Raw genomic sequence first — 5,000 nt, forward strand, 5'->3', positions numbered from 1 at the left:
TTTATTACAGAAATGCCAAGTCTCCGAACAGTAGTTAAAGTGCGGAAAGAGGAATCCAAGGTATAGACACTTTATTGTTTGAAATGGAGGGATCTTTTTCCTTCACTTGAGTACAGCGATCTGTTGGAGACTCTTCTGCATACATTTGCTATGTGCCTCTCGAATTTCATTTTGTCGTCTACGGCAACACCAAGCATTTCCAGATCTCCAGTAATGGAAATAGCAGTGTTTTTGCAGTAGAAATGTGGTATTATACCTGTGACTTGCTTGGTATTTGGAGGCGTTCCGCTTCATTCCGTTTTGCTCGTACCACTTGTCAACATTTGCGAGATCCGCATTTATTACTTCTTCCACTTTCTCCGCTGTGCTGCCAGCGAAAAAAATCTGTATATCGTTAACATGTGCGGATAATGTACTTTGCTTTACAGCGTAAACAAGATCATTCATGAATATATTAAATATCAATGGCCCAAGCACGCTACCTTGAGGGACCCCCGCTGAGATTTCTTTCCAGTTTGAGAGTTGATCGCCTAATCTGACCCGCTGACGTCGATTAGTGAGATAGTCATGAAGCAGTTCGGTGGTTTTGTCCATAGACACGGAAAGGTCCATAGACACAATTCCGATATTATTGCGTTGATCAAGTTCTTTCCTCCACTGTTCTGTGAAGCTGAGAAGAGCAGTATCAGTTCCGTGATTTTTCCTGTATGCAAATACATGTTTGTGAAAAATACCGTCGAAATAATGACTGATTCTGGAGTGAATTAGCGTTTCGAAGATTTTGGACAAGGACGGTAGTATAGTTATCGGTCTGTAGTTTGATTTCGTTAGACAACAATCCTTTTTGAAAACTGGTGAAACTTCACCGAGTTTCATTGTTGAGGTATCCTGGAATTTTCCAGGATATGATTAAAAAGTACACTGAAAGGGTAGCAAAGTATTTCAGCTGATTCCTTGATTGCTTTTGGTGGAATGTTATCATAGCCCGTTGCTCTGATCGTCTTGTCTTTAACATCGCTTCTTTTACTTCGACTGGATTTGTTTTCTTTAAGGACAAAGGATGTTTAGGTATTAAGCCGCGTACAAATGCACTGTATTTGTCCACTGTACGAGCTCTCAACATGTTGAGTGTTTGTTGAGGTGTTGTGGAGCGGGGTGTTCAAATGACCTCAACAATGACTCAACATGTTGAGCATTTCGAGGATTTCACAAAGGCTCATGTTGAATCATGGCTGAGGATCTTAGGTATATTCATCTCCTCAGAAAACGAAAATACTTGGCTGCACTTCTAGTAAGCAAACTCATTGGTGAGGACAAAAAGTCCAAAAAACAACGCGGTAAAACAAGAGCGTGGATTCGGCGTAGAAGCAGTAAAGGATGCTACAACAACATAGTGAAAGAACTTTCCTGTAGAACTTCTAACTCCTGCGACGCTACATGTGTCTTGTAAAATGTTCGATATCTTTAAACTCCCAATGGATACGCTGGGCACTGTGCGTGTGTGGGCTCAACCTGTTTAGCGTTGCTGTGCAAATGCACTCGACTTTGTTGAGCCACACATGGATGACCGCAAAACAAAGGAAAGTTGAGCCGTGTTGAGCGAAAAGTCTGATCAGTTTCAAATTTGACTCAACAAGACTCAACACCGCTCAACACCTCTCAACAGGGTGTTCAAATGCGCTCAACTTGTTGAGCTAGCTCAACATGTTGAGAACTTGTACAGTGGACAAATCCAGTGCATTTTGCACGCGGCTTTACGTTTTGCTGTATATGAGAGAGGTTGGTGTGGGTTTCACACTTGAAATGCTTTGTTCTGTATTACCAAAACTTGTGAAAAAGTTGTTTATCGTTTCAGCAACCTCTCTTTTAAGACAAAGGCGGAGCTCCCGGGTTATTTATCTCATTTGCGTTCGGTTGAAAACATGGGTCCTCAAAGACCTATGAGATTAATCACCTTTTCCGGACGTAATTACTTATAGAAATGTGGGTTTGAATATCTTGTTTTAAAGGTTATAAAATAGGCTTTTCAGTCCAAAAAATAATGCATGAAAACCAAGGACTTTCCAGAAAGATAAGCGTAAGTACAAAAATTTGCAAAAAATATTGTTCTGGTACAAAAAGTTGAAAAACGATATATATTTTTAACTTAACTGATATTTCCACCAAATTTTGCTAGAAAAGAAGAATTCGTGAACTTTTTAGAATTTTAAAAAATTATGTTTGTGAATGCCTGTGATTTCTCCATGCGGACAAACAAAGGGGATTGTGTTTTGCATAATTAATAAAAAAAGAGCAATTATGTTTGCACCACGAACCACATAAGGCCCTTCACCAAGGCGGCCATTTTTATACCGAGCTCTAAACTTTAGCCCGTGATATGGTCACGTGATACTGGTCGCATTTGCATACACAAAGCGGTGGAGGTACGGACGAACGGACGATCGCATGATATATATCTTTATTTATTTACCCTCGGATTTTTAGACTAGCTTGGTGTAGCTAATATCTCCGAGCTTTTACCCTCCCAACCATGATTTTTTTTTTTTCTTTAATTTGCAACACAACAATATAACAATGTACATAAAGAATAAAATCAACTAACAACGAACAGCATACTATACAAGTCGCAAAGTATATATATATATATATATATATATATAAACATAACAACAATTAAGACGGGGGGGGGGGGTTAGTATCAAACAGAAGAGCAATTTTCAAGTTTCCATTCCCATTCAATTTTCCTCTGTAGTTCTACAAAGAAGTGATTTACAAGTGTATAAATAATATTTGGTGTAAACAAGGAGAATATCTAGTCTGCGTTCCTGGGCGTTCGTCAGTTTGCATTTTTCTTCCTTTATATGGAATAGAATCTGTTCATTCGGGGGAGTAAGTTTTAAGTTGCTCAGATTATTGAACCATTTCACAATATCGTTGTAAAATGAGGACGTAGTAGAGCAGTCCAAAAATGTATGAAGTATAGAGTCTTGACTTGAGCATAGAGAGCATTGATCATCGACTGTAATTTTAAATCTTTTCAGTTCTCGCTTAGTAACAGTTATCCTATGCAGGAGCTTAAATAAGAATTGCCTTAGTTTATTATCTTTAGTTATTTTATATATCTTTTGAAAGTTAGCTTTCCAGAAAACAAACGAATCAGGGAAGAGTTGTTCCCCTAGAGTGTTCCGACCCATGAGCGAATAAAGTTTGTCCTCCCCATTCCTCAGACCAGATATTCTCATCCTTTTCCTGAGAAAAAGTTTCCTGAAGACAATATAGTGTCGCCTTTTGGTTCTTTAAATGTGAGAAGATTCCTCTCCGTTTGCTTTAATTACGCAAACCCCTAACATTAAGACTAATTATTTTCAAAAGACTAGACATACCAACCTACACGAAAAAAAGAACAACAGCACACCAACAATAATAAGCTAGAATTAACGACTAGAAGACTAAAAACAAGTAAATTTAATTACAAACAAGCTACGCTTCAAAAAAAAAAAATAATGTAACACAATAGAAAACTAATAACACTATATCGACAACAATCACACTGGTATAAAATAGTTCTTTCTCCTGGGATTAAACAGTTCAACCAACAATCAAATGCAAATTTCTAACCCAAGATCGTAATCGAGAGAGAGAAAAAAAACATGACTAGATAGTTGAGATACACAAAGGGAAAAAAAAACAATATAGTTGAACCAATATCTTGCAGGCAGGGAAGACTTAACGAAATGAATAATATAAATATTATACATACTTGAGGTCTAAAGCTTATCAAGATCTTTAAGATGTTGAATTTTTATTATTTCGGTGCTTGCGGGATCTGTTTTGACGTAAATCTTGCCGTCCAGAGTCCAAACTCGCCAATCTTCGTGAAGACGCTTCTTATCTCGCACTTTCTTGAATAAACTTGCCTTTTGAGCCGTCAGATTTTCGTTTATGTACACTCTTTCTGCGCCTCGCAAAGACTCCCGAACGTTTGCTCTGCGCAGCTTACGACGATTGTGATACATTCTTTCTTTACTGTAATAATTGGAAAATCTAACAATAATTGGCCTAGGCTGGATGTTACCTTTTTTAACTCGGTGGGAAATATCGACGTCTTCTGGTGCCAGGTCCACGTTCAAGCACTTCGCAAGGTCAAGGATGATCTGATCTGTATCTTCTTCGCTTTTTTCGGGAATGCCATATATCTCTAAGGTTAAATTTCCTAGTATATTGTTCAAGATCGTCGTGCTTTAATGAGAGCTCATTTACTTTCACTTCTAAGGAAAGCTTCTGTGCCTTGCTAGCCTCTAACTTATTCTTCAAATCTACGGCTTTCTGCTGTAGACCACCGCAGTTGTTTAACACAGTTTTTATCTTGTTCTTTAGCTCATCATTCTCTTTCACCACAGAGTCAACCCTTGCTTGTGTGAACTCTAGACTGACTTGTAGTTCTTCGTAATTTCTTTTTAAAGTTTTCTGTTCTTCAAGCATTAAATTAGTATTAGTTTCAATTCTTTTCACTGCCTCCCGAATCGTTGCCAGTGTTAAGTCTTGGCCAGATTCAACGCCACGTGCAACGTCACCCATAGTCGCTATGTTTTCTTCATTAAATCGCTTTGCGTTTGGAGATTTTATAGATTCTTCGCTGCTGGCACTACTAAGATCACTTCTTTTACGTACAATCCGGCCAGTCTCCATCATTCTCCTGCCATTATCTCATGTTTTATCTCTCAGAGCCACGGAGCTCAGAAAAACACGCCCGCTTTGTACAGCCACTCGTCCCAGTCCCCAACCATGATACACCACACAAGAGAGACCACAACACCGGGAACTACTTGCCCTACTCTTTGCGACAAGAGTGTGGGTTCTTTTACGTCCCAAAGGATTATGAACATTGAAGGATTGTGAGACGGGGCCTACGGTTTATCGTACTTATCCGAGAAGACTAGAGAGTCTAACCATTTGCAGATGTAATTACAATGGCGGCACTTTCTCCTCAGTTATTTAAA

Source organism: Montipora foliosa, unplaced genomic scaffold (assembly GCF_036669935.1).
Source record: "Montipora foliosa isolate CH-2021 unplaced genomic scaffold, ASM3666993v2 scaffold_478, whole genome shotgun sequence".
NCBI lineage: Eukaryota > Metazoa > Cnidaria > Anthozoa > Scleractinia > Acroporidae > Montipora > Montipora foliosa.